At 50.5% G+C, this 20,959-nt stretch overlaps 1 protein-coding gene across 2 annotated transcripts in view; it reads right to left on the bottom strand.

The window, feature by feature from the left end:
* Nucleotides 1–18,727, bottom strand: part of CFAP100 (cilia and flagella associated protein 100) — a 105,574-nt gene extending 86,847 nt beyond the window's left edge. Inside the window, exons 1-2 of one of the 2 annotated variants that reach the window (XM_073575013.1) lie at nt 18,516–18,727; nt 12,913–13,027 (exon numbers count right to left, since the gene is read on the bottom strand). The gene's annotated coding sequence lies outside the window, so the exon portion shown is untranslated. Of the gene's footprint in view, nt 1–12,912; nt 13,028–18,404 lie in introns of both variants that reach the window. The other variant, XM_073575012.1, reaches the window with a different exon arrangement.
* Nucleotides 18,728–20,959: the final 2,232 nt, after the last annotated feature.

Below are 20,959 nucleotides of genomic sequence, written 5' to 3' on the forward strand. Positions count from 1 at the left end.
ACTACTGTACAGGGGAGCAGTGTAGTAATGATTACACAGCAGAGGGCGCAGTGAATACTGTACAGGAGAGCAGTGCAGTAACGCTGATTACACAGCAGAGGGCGCAGTGAATACTGTACAGGGGAGCAGTGTAGTAATGCTGATTACACAGCAGAGGGAGCAGTGAACACTGTACAGGGGAGCAGTGCAGTAACGCTGATTACACAGCAGAGGGCGCAGTAAATACTGTACAGGGGAGCAGTGTAGTAATGATTACACAGCAGACGGCGCAGTGAATACTGTACAGGGGAGCAGTGCAGTAGCGCTGATTACACAGCAGAGGGCGCAGTGAATACTGTACAGGGGAGCAGTGCAGTAACGCTGATTACACAGCAGAGGGCGCAGTGAATACTGTACAGGGGAGCAGTGCAGTAACGCTGATTACACAGCAGAGGGCGCAGTGACTACTGTACAGGGGAGCAGTGTAGTAATGATTACACAGCAGAGGGCGCAGTGAATACTGTACAGGAGAGCAGTGCAGTAACGCTGATTACACAGCAGAGGGCGCAGTGAATACTGTACAGGGGAGCAGTGTAGTAATTCTGATAACACAGCAGAGGGAGCAGTGAACACTGTACAGGGGAGCAGTGCAGTAACGCTGATTACACAGCAGAGGGCGCAGTAAATACTGTACAGGGGAGCAGTGTAGTAATGATTACACAGCAGAGGGCGCAGTGAATACTGTACAGGGGAGCAGTGCAGTAGCGCTGATTACACAGCAGAGGGCGCAGTGAATACTGTACAGGGGAGCAGTGCAGTAACGCTGATTACACAGCAGAGGGCGCAGTGACTACTGTACAGGGGAGCAGTGCAGTAACGCTGATTACACAGCAGAGGGCGCAGTGAATACTGTACAGGGGAGCAGTGCAGTAACGCTGATTACACAGCAGAGGGCGCAGTGAATACTGCACAGGGGAGCAGTGCAGTAACGCTGATTACACAGCAGAGGGCGCAGTGAATACTGTACAGGGGAGCAGTGTAGTAATGATTACACAGCAGAGGGCGCAGTGAATACTGTACAGGGGAGCAGTGCAGTAACGCTGATTACACAGCAGAGGGCACAGTGAATACTGTACAGGGGAGCAGTGCAGTAACGCTGATTACACAGCAGAGAGCGCAGTGAATACTGTACAGAGGAGCTTTGCAGTAACGCTGATTACACAGCAGAGGGCGCAGTGAATACTGTACAGGGGAGCAGTGCAGTAACGCTGATTACACAGCAGAGGGCGCAGTGACTACTGTACAGGGGAGAAGTGTAGTAATGATTACACAGCAGAGGGCGCAGTGAACACTGTACAGGGGAGCAGTGCAGTAATGCTGATTACACAGCAGAGGGCGCAGTGAACACTGTACAGGGGAGCAGTGGAGTAATGCTGATTACACAGCAGAGGGCGCAGTGAACATTGTACAGGGGAGCAGTGCAGTAACGCTGATTACACAGCAGAGGGCGCAGTGACTACTGTACAGGGGAGCAGTGTAGTAATGATTACACAGCAGAGGGCGCAGTGAATACTGTACAGGGGAGCAGTGCAGTAACGCTGATTACACAGCAGAGGGCGCAGTGAATACTGTACAGGGGAGCAGTGCAGTAACGCTGATTACACAGCAGAGGGCGCAGTGAACACTGTACAGGGGAGCAGTGCAGTAACGCTGATTACACAGCAGAGGGCGCAGTGACTACTGTACAGGGGAGCAGTGTAGTAATGATTACACAGCAGAGGGCGCAGTGAATACTGTACAGGGGAGCAGTGCAGTAACGCTGATTACACAGCAGAGGGCGCAGTGAATACTGTACAGGGGAGCAATGCAGTAACGCTGATTACACAGCAGAGGGCGCAGTGAATACTGTACAGGGGAGCAGTGCAGTAACGCTGATTACTCAGCAGAGGGCGCAGTGAATACTGTACAGGGGAGCAGTGCAGTAACGCTGATTACACAGCAGAGGGCGCAGTGAATACTGTACAGGGGAGCAGTGGAGTAACGCTGATTACACAGCAGAGGGCGCAGTGAATACTGTACAGGGGAGCAGTGCAGTAACGCTGATTACACAGCAGAGGGCGCAGTGAATACTGTACAGGGGAGCAGTGTAGTAATGCTGATTACACAGCAGAGGGCGCAGTGAATACTGTACAGGGGAGCAGTGTAGTAATGCTGATTACACAGCAGAGGGAGATGTGAACACTGTACAGGGGAGCAGTGCAGTAACGCTGATTACACAGCAGAGGGCGCAGTGAACACTGTACAGGGGAGCAGTGCAGTAACGCTGATTACACAGCAGAGGGCGCAGTGAATACTGCACAGGGGAGCAGTGCAGTAACGCTGATTACACAGCAGAGGGAGCAGTGACTACTGTACAGGGGAGCAGTGTAGTAATGATTACACAGCAGAGGGAGCAGTGAATACTGTACAGGGGAGCAGTGCAGTAACGCTGATTACACAGCAGAGGGCGTAGTGAATACTGTACAGGGGAGCAGTGTAGTAATGCCGATTACACAGCAGAGGGAGCAGTGAACACTGTACAGTGGAGCAGTGCAGTAACGCTGATTACACAGCAGAGGGCGCAGTGAATACTGTACATGGGAGCAGTGCAGTAGCGCTGATTACACAGCAGAGGGCGCAGTGAATACTGTACAGGGGAGCAGTGCAGTAACGCTGATTACACAGCAGAGGGCGCAGTGAATACTGTACAGGGGAGCAGTGCAGTAACGCTGATTACACAGCAGAGGGCGCAGTGAATACTGTACAGGGGAGCAGTGCAGTAACGCTGATTACACAGCAGAGGGCGCAGTGAATACTGTACAGGGGAGCAGTGCAGTAACGCTGATTACACAGCAGAGGGCGCAGTGAATACTGTACAGGGGAGCAGTGCAGTAACGCTGATTACACAGCAGAGGGCGCAGTGAATACTGTACAGGGGAGCAGTGCAGTAACGCTGATTACACAGCAGAGGGCGCAGTGACTACTGTACAGGGGAGCAGTGTAGTAATGATTACACAGCAGAGGGCGCAGTGAATACTGTACAGGGGAGCAGTGCAGTAACTCTGATTACACAGCAGAGGGCGCAGTGAATACTGTACAGGGGAGCAGTGTAGTAATGCTGATTACACAGCAGAGGGCGCAGTGAATACTGTACAGGGGAGCAGTGTAGTAATGCTGATTACAAAGCAGAGGGAGCAGTGAACACTGTACAGGGGAGCAGTGCAGTAACGCTGATTACACAGCAGAGGGCGCAGGAAATACTGTACAGGGGAGCAGTGTAGTAATGATTACACAGCAGAGGGCGCAGTGAATACTGTACAGGGGAGCAGTGCAGTAACGTTGATTACACAGCAGAGGGCGCAGTGAATACTGTACAGGGGAGCAGTGCAGTAACGCTGATTACACAGCAGAGGGCTCAGTGAATACTGTACAGGGGAGCAGTGTAGTAATGATTACACAGCAGAGGGCGCAGTGAATACTGTACAGGGGAGCAGTGCAGTAACGCTGATTACACAGCAGAGGGCGCAGTGAATACTGTACAGGGGAGCAGTGCAGTAACGCTGATTACACAGCAGAGGGCGCAGTGAATCCTGTACAGGGGAGCAGTGCAGTAACGCTGATTACACAGCAGAGGGCGCAGTGACTACTGTACAGGGGAGCAGTGTAGTAATGATTACACAGCAGAGGGCGCAGTGAATACTGTACAGGGGAGCAGTGCAGTAATGCTGATTACACAGCAGAGGGCGCAGTGAATACTGTACAGCGGAGCAGTGCAGTAACGCTGATTACACAGCAGAGGGCGCAGTGAACACTGTACAGGGGAGCAGTGGAGTAATGCTGATTACACAGCAGAGGGCGCAGTGAACACTGTACAGGGGAGCAGTGCAGTAACGCTGATTAAACAGCAGAGGGCGCAGTGACTACTGTACAGGGGAGTAGTGTAGTAATGATTACACAGCAGAGGGCGCAGTGAATACAGTACAGGGGAGCAGTGCAGTAACGCTGATTACACAGCAGAGGGCGCAGTGAATACTGTACAGGGGAGCAATGCAGTAACGCTGATTACACAGCAGAGGGCGCAGTGAACACTGTACAGGGGAGCAGTGCAGTAACGCTGATTACACAGCAGAGGGCGCAGTGACTACTGTACAGGGGAGCAGTGTAGTAATGATTACACAGCAGAGGGCGCAGTGAATACTGTACAGGGGAGCAGTGCAGTAACGCTGATTACACAGCAGAGGGCGCAGTGAATACTGTACAGGGGAGCAGTGTAGTAATGCTGATTACACAGCAGAGGGCGAAGTGAATACTGTACAGGGGAGCAGTGTAGTAATGCTGATTACACAGCAGAGGGCGCAGTCAACACTGTACAGGGGAGCAGTGCAGTAACGCTGATTACACAGCAGAGGGCGCAGTGACTACTGTACAGGGGAGCAGTGTAGTAATGATTACACAGCAGAGGGCGCAGTGAATACTGTACAGGGGAGCAGTGCAGTAATGCTGATTACACAGCAGAGGGCGCAGTGAATACTGTACAGGGGAGCAGTGCAGTAACGCTGATTACACAGCAGAGGGCGCAGTGTATACTGTACAGGGGAGCAGTGCAGTAATGCTGATTACACAGCAGAGGGCGCAGTGTATACTGTACAGGGGAGCAGTGCAGTAATGCTGATTACACAGCAGAGGGCGCAGTGAACACTGTACAGGGGAGCAGTGCAGTAATGCTGATTACACAGCAGAGGGCGCAGTGACTACTGTACAGGGGAGCAGTGTAGTAATGATTACACAGCAGAGGGCGCAGTGAATACTGTACAGGGGAGCAGTGCAGTAATGCTGATTACACAGCAGAGGGCGCAGTGACTACTGTACAGGGGAGCAGTGCAGTAACGCTGATTACACAGCAGAGGGCGCAGTGTATACTGTACAGGGGATCAGTGCAGTAATGCTGATTACACAGCAGAGGTCGCAGTGAATACTGTACAGGGGAGCAGTGCAGTAATGCTGATTACACAGCAGAGGGCGCAGTGAATACTGTACAGGGGAGCAGTGCAGTAACGCTGATTACACAGCAGAGGGCGTAGTGACTACTGTACAGGGGAGCAGTGTAGTAATGATTACACAGCAGAGGGCGCAGTGAATACTGTACAGGGGAGCAGTGCAGTAACGCTGATTACACAGCAGAGGGCGCATTGAACACTGTACAGGGGAGCAGTGCAGTAACGCTGATTACACAGCAGAGGGCGCAGTGAATACTGTACAGGGGAGCAGTGTAGTAATGATTACACAGCAGAGGGCGCAGTGAATACTGTACAGGGGAGCAGTGCAGTAACGCTGATTACACAGCAGAGGGCGCAGTGAATACTGTACAGGGGAGCAGTGCAGTAACGCTGATTACACAGCAGAGGGCGCAGTGAATACTGTACAGGGGAGCACTGCAGTAACGCTGATTACACAGGAGAGGGCGCAGTGACTACTGAACAGGGGAGCAGTGCAGTAACGCTTATTACACAGCAGAGGGCGCAGTGAATACTGTACAGGGGAGCAGTGCAGTAACGCTGATTACACAGCAGAGGGCGCAGTGACTACTGTACAGGGGAGCAGTGCAGTAACGCTGATTACACAGCAGAGGGCGCAGTGAATACTGTACAGGGGAGCAGTGCAGTAACGCTGATTGCACAGCAGAGGGCGCAGTGAATACTGTACAGGGGAGCAGTGCAGTAACGCTGATTACACAGCAGAGGGCGCAGTGAATACTGTACAGGGGAGCAGTGCAGTAACGCTGATTGCACAGCAGAGGGTGCAGTGAATACTGTACAGGGGAGCAGTGCAGTAACGCTGATTGCACAGTAGAGGGCGCAGTGAATACTGTACAGGGGAGCAGTGCAGTAACGCTAATTGCACAGCAAAGGGCGCAGTGAATACTGTACAGGGGAGCAGTGCAGTAATGCTGATTACACAGCAGAGGGCGCAGTGAATACTGTACAGGGGAGCAGTGCAGTAATGATAACACAGCAGAGGGCGCAGTGAATACTGTACAGGGGAGCAGTGCAGTAACGCTGATTACACAGCAGAAGGCGCAGTGAATACTGTACAGGGGAGCAGTGTAGTAACGCTGATTACACAGCAGAGGGCGCAGTGAATCCTGTACAGGGGAGCAGTGCAGTAACGCTGATTACACAGCAGAGGGCGCAGTGACTACTGTACAGGGGAGCAGTGTAGTAATGATTACACAGCAGAGGGCGCAGTGAATACTGTACAGGGGAGCAGTGTAGTTATGCTGATTACACAGCAGAGGGAGTAGTGAACACTGTACAGGGGAGCAGTGCAGTAACGCTGATTACACAGCAGAAGGCGCAGTGAATACTGTACAGGGGAGCAGTGCAGTAACGCTGATTACACAGCAGAGGGCGCAGTGTATACTGTACAGGGGATCAGTGCAGTAATGCTGATTACACAGCAGAGGGCGCAGTGAATACTGTACAGGGGAGCAGTGCAGTAATGCTGATTACACAGCAGAGGGCGCAGTGAATACTGTACAGGGGAGCAGTGCAGTAACGCTGATTACACAGCAGAGGGCGTAGTGACTACTGTACAGGGGAGCAGTGTAGTAATGATTACACAGCAGAGGGCGCAGTGAATACTGTACAGGGGAGCAGTGCAGTAACGCTGATTACACAGCAGAGGGCGCATTGAACACTGTACAGGGGAGCAGTGCAGTAACGCTGATTACACAGCAGAGGGCGCAGTGAATACTGTACAGGGGAGCAGTGTAGTAATGATTACACAGCAGAGGGCGCAGTGAATACTGTACAGGGGAGCAGTGCAGTAACGCTGATTACACAGCAGAGGGCGCAGTGAATACTGTACAGGGGAGCAGTGCAGTAACGCTGATTACACAGCAGAGGGCGCAGTGAATACTGTACAGGGGAGCACTGCAGTAACGCTGATTACACAGGAGAGGGCGCAGTGACTACTGAACAGGGGAGCAGTGCAGTAACGCTTATTACACAGCAGAGGGCGCAGTGAATACTGTACAGGGGAGCAGTGCAGTAACGCTGATTACACAGCAGAGGGCGCAGTGACTACTGTACAGGGGAGCAGTGCAGTAACGCTGATTACACAGCAGAGGGCGCAGTGAATACTGTACAGGGGAGCAGTGCAGTAACGCTGATTGCACAGCAGAGGGCGCAGTGAATACTGTACAGGGGAGCAGTGCAGTAACGCTGATTACACAGCAGAGGGCGCAGTGAATACTGTACAGGGGAGCAGTGCAGTAACGCTGATTGCACAGCAGAGGGTGCAGTGAATACTGTACAGGGGAGCAGTGCAGTAACGCTGATTGCACAGTAGAGGGCGCAGTGAATACTGTACAGGGGAGCAGTGCAGTAACGCTAATTGCACAGCAAAGGGCGCAGTGAATACTGTACAGGGGAGCAGTGCAGTAATGCTGATTACACAGCAGAGGGCGCAGTGAATACTGTACAGGGGAGCAGTGCAGTAATGATAACACAGCAGAGGGCGCAGTGAATACTGTACAGGGGAGCAGTGCAGTAACGCTGATTACACAGCAGAAGGCGCAGTGAATACTGTACAGGGGAGCAGTGTAGTAACGCTGATTACACAGCAGAGGGCGCAGTGAATACTGTACAGGGGAGCAGTGCAGTAACGCTGATTACACAGCAGAGGGCGCAGTGACTACTGTACAGGGGAGCAGTGTAGTAATGATTACACAGCAGAGGGCGCAGTGAATACTGTACAGGGGAGCAGTGTAGTTATGCTGATTACACAGCAGAGGGAGTAGTGAACACTGTACAGGGGAGCAGTGCAGTAACGCTGATTACACAGCAGAAGGCGCAGTGAATACTGTACAGGGGAGCAGTGCAGTAACGCTGATTACACAGCAGAGGGCGCAGTGAATACTGTACAGGGGAGCAGTGCAGTAACGCTGATTACACAGCAGAGGGCGCAGTGACTACTGTACAGGGGAGCGGGAGCAGTGTAGTAATGATTACACAGCAGAGGGCGCAGTGAATACTGTACAGGGGAGCAGTGTAGTTATGCTGATTACACAGCAGAGGGAGTAGTGAACACTGTACAGGGGAGCAGTGTAGTAACGCTGATTACACAGCAGAGGGCGCAGTGAATACTGTACAGGGGAGCAGTGCAGTAACGCTGATTACACAGCAGAGGGCGCAGTGACTACTGTACAGGGGAGCAGTGCAGTAACGCTGATTACACAGCAGAGGGCGCAGTGACTACTGTACAGGGGAGCAGTGTAGTAATGATTACACAGCAGAGGGCGCAGTGAATACTGTACAGGGGAGCAGTGTAGTTATGCTGATTACACAGCAGAGGGAGTAGTGAACACTGTACAGGGGAGCAGTGCAGTAACGCTGATTACACAGCAGAAGGCGCAGTGAATACTGTACAGGGGAGCAGTGCAGTAACGCTGATTACACAGCAGAGGGCGCAGTGAATACTGTACAGGGGAGCAGTGCAGTAACGCTGATTACACAGCAGAGGGCGCAGTGACTACTGTACAGGGGAGCAGTGTAGTAATGATTACACAGCAGAGGGCGCAGTGAGTACTGTACAGGGGAGCAGTGTAGTTATGCTGATTACACAGCAGAGGGAGTAGTGAACACTGTACAGGGGAGCAGTGCAGTAACGCTGATTACACAGCAGAAGGCGCAGTGAATACTGTACAGGGGAGCAGTGCAGTAACGCTGATTACACAGCAGAGGGCGCAGTGACTACTGTACAGGGGAGCAGTGTAGTAATGATTACACAGCAGAGGGCGCAGTGAATACTGTACAGGGGAGCAGTGTAGTTATGCTGATTACACAGCAGAGGGAGTAGTGAACACTGTACAGGGGAGCAGTGTAGTAACGCTGATTACACAGCAGAGGGCGCAGTGAATACTGTACAGGGGAGCAGTGTAGTAACGCTGATTACACAGCAGAGGGCGCAGTGAATACTGTACAGGGGAGCAGTGCAGTAACGCTGATTACACAGCAGAGGGCGCAATGAATACTGTACAGGGGAGCAGTGTAGTAATGCTGATTACACAACAGAGGGCGCAGTGAATACTGTACAGGGGAGCAGTGTAGTTATGCTGATTACACAGCAGAGGGAGTAGTGAACACTGTACAGGGGAGCAGTGCAGTAACGCTGATTACACAGCAGAGGGCGCAGTCAACACTGTACAGGGGAACAGTGCAGTAACGCTGATTACACAGCAGAGGGCGCAGTGAATACTGTACAGGGGAGCAGTGCAGTAATGCTGATTACACAGCAGAGGGCGCAGTGAATACTGTACAGGGGAGCAGTGCAGTAACGCTGATTACACAGCAGAGGGCGCAGTGTATACTGTACAGGGGAGCAGTGCAGTAATGCTGATTACACAGCAGAGGGCGCAGTGAATACTGTACAGGGGAGCAGTGCAGTAATGCTGATTACACAGCAGAGGGCGCAGTGAAAACTGTACAGGGGAGCAGTGCTGTAACGCTGATTACACAGCAGAGGGCGCAGTGACTACTGAACAGGGGAGCAGTGTAGTAATGATTACACAGCAGAGGGAGTAGTGAATACTGTACAGGGGAGCAGTGCAGTAATGCTGATTACACAGCAGAGGGCGCAGTGACTACTGTACAGGGGAGCAGTGCAGTAACGCTGATTACACAGCAGAGGGCGCAGTGTATACTGTACAGGGGAGCAGTGCAGTAATGCTGATTACACAGCAGAGGGCGCAGTGAATACTGTACAGTGGAGCAGTGCAGTAATGCTGATTACACAGCAGAGGGCGCAGTGAATACTGTACAGGGGAGCAGTGCAGTAACGCTGATTACACAGCAGAGGGCGCAGTGACTACTGTACAGGGGAGCAGTGTAGTAATGATAACAGCAGAGGGCGCAGTGAATACTGTACAGGGGAGCAGTGCAGTAACGCTGATTACACAGCAGAGGGCGCAGTGAACACTGTACAGGGGAGCAGTGCAGTAACGCTGATTACACAGCAGAGGGCGCAGTGACTACTGTACAGGGGAGCAGTGTAGTAATGATTACACAGCAGAGGGCGCAGTGAATACTGTACAGGGGAGCAGTGCAGTAACGCTGATTACACAGCAGAGGGCGCAGTGAATACTGTACAGGGGAGCAGTGCAGTAACGCTGATTACACAGCAGAGGGCGCAGTGAATACTGTACAGGGGAGCAGTGCAGTAATGCTGATTACACAGCAGAGGGCGCAGTCAACACTGTACAGGGGAGCAGTGCAGTAACGCTGATTGCACAGCAGAGGGCGCAGTGAATACTGTACAGGGGAGCAGTGTAGTAATGATTACACAGCAGAGGGCGCAGTGAATACTGTACAGGGGAGCAGTGCAGTAACGCTGATTACACAGCAGAGGGCGCAGTGAATACTGTACAGGGGAGCAGTGCAGTAACGCTGATTACACAGCAGAGGGCGCAGTGAATACTGTACAGGGGAGCACTGCAGTAACGCTGATTACACAGCAGAGGGCGCAGTGACTACTGAACAGGGGAGCAGTGCAGTAACGCTGATTACACAGCAGAGGGCGCAGTGAATACTGTACAGGGGAGCAGTGCAGTAACGCTGATTACACAGCAGAGGGCGCAGTGACTACTGTACAGGGGAGCAGTGCAGTAACGCTGATTGCACAGCAGAGGGCGCAGTGAATACTGTACAGGGGAGCAGTGCAGTAACGCTGATTGCACAGCAGAGGGCGCAGTGAATACTGTACAGGGGAGCACTGCAGTAACGCTGATTACACAGCAGAGGGCGCAGTGACTACTGAACAGGGGAGCAGTGCAGTAACGCTGATTACACAGCAGAGGGCGCAGTGAATACTTTACAGGGGAGCAGTGCAGTAACGCTGATTACACAGCAGAGGGCGCAGTGAATACTGTACAGGGGAGCAGTGCAGTAACGCTGATTACACAGCAGAGGGCGCAGTGAATACTGTACAGGGGAGCAGTGCAGTAACGCTGATTACACAGCAGAGGGCGCAGTGAATACTGTACAGGGGAGCAGTGCAGTAATGCTGATTACACAGCAGATGGCGCAGTCAACACTGTACAGGGGAGCAGTGCAGTAACGCTGATTGCACAGCAGAGGGCGCAGTGAATACTGTACAGGGGAGCAGTGTAGTAATGATTACACAGCAGAGGGCGCAGTGAATACTGTACAGGGGAGCAGTGCAGTAACGCTGATTACACAGCAGAGGGCGCAGTGAATACTGTACAGGGGAGCAGTGCAGTAACGCTGATTACACAGCAGAGGGCGCAGTGAATACTGTACAGGGGAGCACTGCAGTAACGCTGATTACACAGCAGAGGGCGCAGTGACTACTGAACAGGGGAGCAGTGCAGTAACGCTGATTACACAGCAGAGGGCGCAGTGAATACTGTACAGGGGAGCAGTGCAGTAACGCTGATTACACAGCAGAGGGCGCAGTGACTACTGTACAGGGGAGCAGTGCAGTAACGCTGATTGCACAGCAGAGGGCGCAGTGAATACTGTACAGGGGAGCAGTGCAGTAACGCTGATTGCACAGTAGAGGGCGCAGTGAATACTGTATAGGGGAGTAGTGCAGTAACGCTGATTGCACAGCAAAGGGCGCAGTGAATACTGTACAGGGGAGCAGTGTAGTAATGCTGATTACACAGCAGAGGGAGCAGTGAACACTGTACAGGGGAGCAGTGCAGTAACGCTGATTACACAGCAGAGGGCGCAGTAAATACTGTACAGGGGAGCAGTGTAGTAATGATTACACAGCAGAGGGCGCAGTGAATACTGTACAGGGGAGCAGTGCAGTAACGCTGATTACACAGCAGAGGGCGCAGTGACTACTGTACAGGGGAGCAGTGCAGTAACGCTGATTACACAGCAGAGGGCGCAGTGAATACTGTACAGGGGAACAGTGCAGTAACGCTGATTACACAGCAGAGGGCGCAGTGACTAGTGTACAGGGGAGCAGTGTAGTAATGATTACACAGCAGAGGGCGCAGTGAATACTGTACAGGGGAGCAGTGCAGTAACGCTGATTACACAGCAGAGGGCGCAGTGACTACTGTACAGGGGAGCAGTGCAGTAACGCTGATTACACAGCAGAGGGCGCAGTGACTACTGTACAGGGGAGCAGTGCAGTAACGCTGATTACACAGCAGAGGGCGCAGTGACTACTGTACAGGGGAGCAGTGGAGTAATGCTGATTACACAGCAGAGGGCGCAGTGAACACTGTACAGGGGAGCAGTGCAGTAACGCTGATTACACAGCAGAGGGCGCAGTGACTACTGTACAGGGGAGCAGTGCAGTAACGCTGATTACACAGCAGAGGGCGCAGTGACTACTGTACAGGGGAGCAGTGCAGTAACGCTGATTGTCCAGCACGGGGAGCAGTGAATACTGAATTTGTATACAGGGAGTAATGTAGTAATGCTGATTGTCCAGCAGGCGGCGCACTGTGCAGGAGTTTTGTTTCTGGGGCTAGAAATACAAATATTTATGTGATGTAATTTTCTATCGTGTGACGACCACTAGTAGGCGCCACTGATCCCTCTGCGGACCCCGCAGTTACATCATCCCTGCCGCCCTATCCTTTTGCTCGGTGTTCAGTTCTGGCATTATATCCATGAACCAGGAGGCGCAGGATGAGCAAATACTTTCCTGTCTGATGATTTGCTTTCATTAATTATTGTGTGAAGTTTTTGCTGAATTCTTACAATCATTCTTTGAGCCGCTGATCTCCGGTCACTGCGGATTATAGAGGGGGGATTTCTCGTAGCTATAGGGACATTTTACAGGGTGTGAATACATTTGCAACCCTTTTTTAATTGTTTTTAAGTTTGTAGTATCAAATAGTCAGTTACAGACCTTCCAATTTGCGCCTGCAGCTTCTATGCACGACCATGTGTCTCCATGGCAACAGACTACACACAAATCCCAAGTGGTCGGATCCTGGGTTCCTCCTCTGTGGAGCGAAACGCAACTGTAGGAACATAGAGAAGCACATGGGTGTAACGGGGAGCCGTGTATCTAATCCCAGCTGGTATCACACAGGATTAGATACACAGCTCAGCAGTCAGTATCACACAGGAGAGGATTAGATACACAGCTCAGCAGTCAGTATCACACAGGAGAGGATTAGATACACGGCTCAGCAGTCAGTATCACATAGGATTAGATACACGGCTCAGCAGTCAGTATCACACAGGATAGGATTAGATACACGGCTCATCAGTCAGTATCACACAGGATAGGATTAGATACACAGCTCAGCAGTCAGTATCACAGGATAGGATTAGATACAGCTCCCCAGTCAGTATCACACAGGATAGGATTAGATACACGGCTCAGCAGTCAGTATCACAGGATAGGATTAGATACAGCTCAGCAGTCAGTATCACACAGGATAGGATTAGATACACAGCTCAGCAGTCAGTATCACACAGGAGAGGATTAGATGCACAGCTCAACAGTCAGTATCACACAGGAGAGGATTAGATACACGGCTCAGCAGTCAGTATCACACAGGAGAGGATTAGATGCACAGCTCAGCAGTCAGTATCACACAGGATAGGATTAGATACACGGCTCAGCAGTCAGTATCACACATGATAGGATTAGATGCACAGCTCAGCAGTCAGTATCACAAAGGATAGGATTAGATACACAGCTCAGCAGTCAGTATCACACAGGATAGGATTAGATACACGGCTCAGCAGTCAGTATCACACAGGATAGGATTAGATACACGGCTCAGCAGTCAGTATCACACAGGAGAGGATTAGATACACGGCTCAGCAGTCAGTATCACACAGGAGAGGATTAGATACTCGGCTCAGCAGTCAGTATCACAGGATAGGATTAGATACAGCTCCCCAGTCAGTATCACACAGGATAGGATTAGATACACGGCTCAGCAGTCAGTATCACAGGATAGGATTAGATACAGCTCAGCAGTCAGTATCACACAGGATAGGATTAGATACACGGCTCAGCAGTCAGTATCACACAGAAGAGGATTAGATACACGGCTCAGCAGTCAGTATCACACAGGATAGGATTAGATACACGGCTCATCAGTCAGTATCACACAGGATAGGATTAGATACTCGGCTCAGCAGTCAGTATCACAGGATAGGATTAGATACAGCTCCCCAGTCAGTATCACACAGGATAGGATTAGATACACGGCTCAGCAGTCAGTATCACAGGATAGGATTAGATACAGCTCAGCAGTCAGTATCACACAGGATAGGATTAGATACACAGCTCAGCAGTCAGTATCACACAGGAGAGGATTAGATACACAGCTCAACAGTCAGTATCACAAAGGATAGGATTAGATACACGGCTCAGCAGTCAGTATCACACAGGATAGGATTAGATACACAGCTCAGCAGTCAGTATCACACAGGAGAGGATTAGATACACGGCTCAGCAGTCAGTATCACACAGGAGAGGATTAGATGCACAGCTCAGCAGTCAGTGTCACACAGGATAGGATTAGATACACGGCTCAGCAGTCAGTATCACACATGATAGGATTAGATGCACAGCTCAGCAGTCAGTATCACAAAGGATAGGATTAGATACACAGCTCAGCAGTCAGTATCACACAGGAGAGGATTAGATACACGGCTCAGCAGTCAGTATTATTATTATTATTATTTATTGTTATAGCGCCATTTATTCCATGGCGCTTTACATGTGAGGGGGGTATACATAAAAATAAGTACAATAGTCTTAAACAATACAAGTCATAACTGGTACAGGAGGAGAGAGGACCCTGCCCGCGAGGGCTCACAATCTTCAAGGGATGGGTGATAATACAGTAGGCGAGGGTAGAGCTGGTCGTGCAGCGGTTTGGTGGATCGGTGGATACTGCAGGTTGTAGGCTTGTCGGAAGAGGTGGGTCTTCAGGCTCTTTTTGAAGGTTTCGATGGTAGGTGAGAGTCTGATATGTTGTGGTAGAGAGTTCCAGAGTAGGGGAGATGCGCGAGAGAAATCATGTATGCGATTGTGGGAAGAGGAGATAAGAGGGGAGTAGAGAAGGAGATCTTGTGAGGATCGGAGGTTGCGTGCAGGAAAGTACCGGGAGACGAGGTCACAGATGTATGGAGGAGACAAGTTGTGGATGGCTTTGTATGTCATGGTTAGGGTTTTGTAATGGAGTCTCTGGGCAATTGGGAGCCAGTGAAGGGATTGACAGAGGGGAGAAGCTGGGGAATAGCGGGGGGACAGGTGGATTAGTCGGGCAGCAGAGTTTAGAATAGATTGGAGGGGTGCGAGAGTGTTTGAGGGGAGGCCGCAGAGCATGAGGTTGCAGTAGTCAAGGCGAGAGATGATGAGGGCATGGACTAGGGTTTTTGCAGATTCTTGGGTGAGGAATGAACGGATGCGTGAAATATTTTTGAGTTGAAGTCGGCAGGAAGTGGAAAGGGTTTGGATATGTGGTTTGAAGGAGAGATCAGCATCAAGGATTACTCCGAGGCAGCGAGCTTGTGGGACTGGGGAGAGTGGGCAGTCATTTACTGTAATTGATAGGTTCGTAGGGGGGGTCACGTGAGATGGGGGAAAGATGATGAATTCTGTTTTGTCCATGTTGAGTTTCAGATATCTAGTGGAGAAGAAGGATGAAATAGTGGACAGACATTGAGGGATTCTGGTTAGTAGGGAGGTGATATCTGGTCCAGAGATGTAGATCTGTGTGTCATCAGCATAAAGATGATACTGAAAGCCATGAGATTCTATGAGCTGTCCCAGGCCAAAGGTGTAAATAGAGAACAGCAGGGGCCCTAGGACTGAACCTTGTGGGACTCCGACAGATAGGGGGCGAGGTGAGGAGGTGGTGTGTGAGTGGGAGACGCTGAATGTCCGGTCTGTTAGGTATGATGAGATCCAGGAGAGGGCCAAGTCTGTGATGCCGAGGGATGAGAGGGTCTGTAATAATAGGGAATGGTCCACTGTGTCAAAGGCAGCCGACAGGTCCAGGAGGAGGAGGACAGAGTAGTGTCGCTTGCTCTTGGCAGTTAAGAGGTCATTGGTGACCTTAGTAAGGGCAGTTTCAGTGGAGTGGTGTGACCGGAAGCCAGATTGTAAGCGGTCGAAGAGGGAGCAAGAAGAGAGATGGGAGGACAGTTCAAGGTAGACGTGTTGTTCCAGTAGCTTGGAGGCGTATGGGAGAAGTGATATAGGGCGATAGCTAGATACAGAGGATGGGTCAAGAGAGGGCTTTTTGAGGATAGGTGTGATGGAGGCATGTTTAAAGCTTGAGGGGAAAACACCAGTTGTTAGTGATAGGTTGAAGAGATGGGTTAGGGTTGGGATGAAGACTGTGGTGAGGTTTGGGATGAAGTGGGATGGGATCGGGTCGAGTGCACAGGTGGTGAGATGTGATCTTGAGAGTAGAGTGGAGAGTCGATCTTCTGTAATGGTGGAGAAGTTGGTTTTGAAGGTGGAGGGCTGGGAAGTCGGGAGGAAGGGCTCTGGGGGTTGTTGACCAAAACTGTCCCTGATGTTATCAATTTTCTGCTTGAAAAATGAGGCAAAGTCTTCAGCTGAGATGAGTGGGGAGGGAGGAGGTGCTGGGGGGCGGAGGAGAGAATTGAAGGTGTTGAATAACTGTTTAGGGTTGTGAGACAGGGAGGATATCAGAGATGAGAAGTAGGTTTGTTTAGCTGTGGCGAGTGTGGTCTTGAAAGTAGTGAGGGACTGTTTGAATGCGATGAAATGCTCGTTGGAGTGGGATCTTTTCCATCTGCGCTCAGCAGCCCTGGAAGCTCGCCTCAGCTCTTTGGTCAGGCTGGTGTGCCAGGGCTGTCTGTTGATTTTGCGAGTTTTGGTATGTGTAAGTGGGGCAGCGGATTCCAAAGCTACAGCTATTGTGGTGTTATATAGAGCGGCAGCGTCATCCGCATTGTGTAAGGAACTTATATCTGTAAGAGGGAGGAGGGATTCGGAGAATGAGTGTAGGTCAAGGTGTTTAAGATTCCTGCGAGGGTGTGAAAGTTTGTGGGGTGGGGATTGTAGACATGGAGTGAAGAGGGAAGAGAATGTGAGCAGGTTGTGGTCAGAGAGAGGAAGAGGTGAGTTAGAGAGGTTAGATAGGGAGCAGAGGCGGGTGAAGATGAGGTCCAGTGTGTGGCCATCTTTGTGGGTGGCTGTAGAAGACCATTGAGTGAGGCCGAAGGAGGAAGTGAGAGATAGAAGTTTAGTGGCAGCTGAGAGGGAAGTGTCAATGGGGATGTTGAAGTCGCCCATGATGATAGTAGGGATGTCCGCGGAAAGGAAATGAAGTAACCAGGTGGTGAAGTGGTCAAAGAAGGTGGTGGCTGGCCCTGGGGGGCGGTAGATGACAGCCAGTTGGAGGTTGGAGGGGGAGTAGATGCGCACAGAGTGCACCTCAAAGGAAGGGAGGGTAACAGAGGGTGGCAGTGGGATTGGGGTGAAGGAGCAGGTATCTGACAGGAGAAAACCAACTCCTCCACCATGTTTGCTGCTGGGGCGGGGGGTGTGAGAAAGGTGGAAGCCGCCATACGAAAGTGCAGCAGGAGAGGCTGTGTCAGAAGGGGTGAGCCAGGTTTCGGTGATGGCGAGGAAGGAGAGTTTGGTAGTAACGAAAAGATCATGGATGTAGGAAAGCTTGTTGCAGACAGAGCGAGCGTTCCACAGAGCTCCTGTTAGTGGGACTGGGGAAGCGGGGGCTGGGTGAATGAGTATAAGGTTGGAGAGGTTACGGAAGGTTGTGATAGAGCGTGGATGGGAGGTAGAAATGACTGTGGGAATGTGGTGAGGAGGACCAGGATTTGGAGAGATATCACCAGCAGTGAGAATGAGCAGAGAAAGTGTTAGCAGGTGGGAGCAGGAGAGGGCATGAGGGGGCTGTCTGTGTTTGGAGACAGAGGATTGTATGTTAAGGAACAGTTTTGAGGCGGAGGTGAGGTGGATGGGGAGGATTGAAGAAGAGATGAACAGTTCCTTACTAGGAGTAGGGATTAGGGGAATTAGCAGAAAGTGAAGGATTATTGGGGTGAAAGTGAAAACAAACAGAAACATTGTTTACAGTGACTGTGTCCAGTTACCTTCAGTTCCCTTCTGGTTCAATTCTGGTTTTAATTCTTAAATTAATCTTCACACTTCTAGCACACACTTATAGGAATCACAATGCAGACTGAAGTCTATGCAGACTTGTACTCTGCAATATATGTACAACTAAGTGCAGTCAGGTGTGAAGCAGAGAGGAGTGGTCTCTGCTCATCTTGGCCAGACAATTAAGAGTGGACCAGATGTATATGATCAAGCCAGAGTAAACAAGGTCATAAATAACACTGGGGTAAGCTGGGGTTAGCTGAAAGACATACCATGTGAATGCTAGGTGCAGAGGCAAGTCTATGTGCAAAGCTGGGTGACGCACTGTGTGTCCTTCATAGACAGACAGCAGGAGAGCAGGAGAGCTGGGTGGATGGACATACCTGTCGGAAGAATAGAGATGCTTGTTAGAGTGCGATGGTGGCAGGTAGCAGGGCACAGTCTGTATACATCCTTCTGGTTTTAATTCTTAAATTAATCTTCACACTTCTAGCACACACTTATAGCAATCACAATGCAGACTGATCACACGATAGGATTAGATACACGGCTCAGCAGTCAGTATCACACAGGATAGGATTAGATACACGGCTCAGCAGTCAGTATCACACAGGATAGGATTAGATACACGGCTCAGCAGTCAGTATCACACATGATAGGATTAGATACACGACTCAGCAGTCAGTATCACACAGGAGAGGATTAGATACACAGCTCAGCAGTCAGTATCACACAGGAGAGGATTAGATACACGGCTCAGCAGTCAGTATCACACAGGAGAGGATTAGATACACAGCTCAGCAGTCAGTATCACACAGGAGAGGATTAGATACACAGCTCAGCAGTCAGTATCACACAGGAGAGGATTAGATACACGGCTCAGCAGTCAGTATCACACAGGAGAGGATTAGATACACAGCTCAGCAGTCAGTGTCACACACGATAGGATTAGATACAGCGGACACTATTAGAGATGACATTCCGCCGTCCTTGGTGTCACGCGTCTTGGATTCTTCCCCCTCCTCTCACCTGACTGTTTCTTCTCAATGTTCTGGAGTCTCACAGTCCATCTCCTCTGTGGATCTGAGACATAATATAGCGCCGTCTAGTGGCCCAATGGCAATACTGCACCCAAAAGATATCAAACGAAAAATCCCACTCTGCTCCTGTGGAAACTCCAAGGTTTTATTACATTTCACTGAAAAGATCAAGAAATCTAAAAAACATTACTGAGAAAAGCCCCCGCCCCCCCCAAAACCCGGGCACAGCGCTGATGGAGGCCGCAACCCCTGATAACCGGCAGAGGGCGCACAGGAGGAAAATACTGATGGCCGACCGCTCTCTCCTGGCCTGGGCCTACCACAGGTGGATCCTTCTACAGGAGCAGATGTGTCCCCCGCATGTCAGACACCCCAAGTCCCCCCAAATAACACTACAGGGTCCAGCGGTACAATACATGAGGTGTTACGTGATATTTAGCCAAAATACCTGTCTGTGCAACTACAATACTAAGCAGCCGACCCCACGGAGGATGATGGGAGTAGTTGGTCATTAATATTTTGCTCCTGTGCCCTCAACTTCTGTCATAGGACGCTGGCTAATCCAGAGAACTACACTCCTCATCCTGTGTATCAAATCCTCTCCTGTGTGATACTGACTGCTGAGCCATGTATCTAATCCTATCCTGTGTGATACTGTCTGCTGAGCCATGTATCTAATCCTATCCTGTGTGATACTGTCTGCTGAGCCGAGTATCTAATCCTATCCTGTGTGATACTGACTGCTGAGCCGTGTATCTAATCATCTCCTGTGTGATACTGTCTGCTGAGCCGAGTATCTAATCCTATCCTGTGTGATACTGTCTGCTGAGCCGAGTATCTAATCCTATCCTGTGTGATACTGTCTGCTGAGCCGTGTATCTAATCCTCTCCTGTGTGATACTAACTGCTGAGCTGTGTATCTAATCCTATCCTGTGTGATACTGTCTGCTGAGCCGTGTATCTAATCCTATCCTGTGTGATACTGTCTGCTGAGCCATGTATCTAATCCTATCCTGTGTGATACTACCTGCTGAGCCATGTATCTAATCCTATCCGGTGTAATACAGTCTGCTGAGACGAGTATCTAATCATATCCTGTGTGATACTGTCTGCTGAGCCGTGTATCTAATCCTCTCCTGTGTGATACTGTCTGCTGAGCCGTGTATCTAATCCTCTCCTGTGTGATACTGAATGCTGAGCCGTGTATCTAATCCTATCCTGTGTGATGCGGACTGCTGAGCCGTGTTTCTAATCCTATCCTGTGTGATACTGACTGCTAAGCCGTGTATCTAATCCTATCCGGTGTAATACAGTCTGCTGAGACGTGTATCTAATCATATCCTGTGTGATACTGTCTGCTGAGCCGTGTATCTAATCCTCTCCTGTGTGATACTGTCTGCTGAGCCGTGTATCTAATCCTATCCTGTGTGATACTGACTGCTGAGCTGTGTATCTAATCCTATCCTGTGTGATGCTGACTGCTGAGCCGTGTATCTAATCTTATCCTGTGTGATACTGATTGCTGAGCTGTGTATCTAATCATATCCTGTGTGATACTGTCTGCTGAGCTGTGTATCTAATCCTATCCTGTGTGATACTGACTGCTGAGCCATGTATCTAATCCTCTCCTGTGTGATACTGTCTGCTGAGCCGTGTATCTAATCCTCTCCTGTGTGATACTGTCTGCTGAGCCGTGTATCTAATCCTCTCCTGTGTGATACTGAATGCTGAGCCGTGTATCTAATCCTATTCTGTGCGATACTGACTGCTGAGCCGTGTATCTAATC

The sequence above is a fragment of the Dendrobates tinctorius genome, unplaced genomic scaffold, assembly GCF_039654945.1.
Source record: "Dendrobates tinctorius isolate UK_male_01 unplaced genomic scaffold, ASM3965494v1 ptg000041l, whole genome shotgun sequence".
Lineage (NCBI taxonomy): Eukaryota > Metazoa > Chordata > Amphibia > Anura > Dendrobatidae > Dendrobates > Dendrobates tinctorius.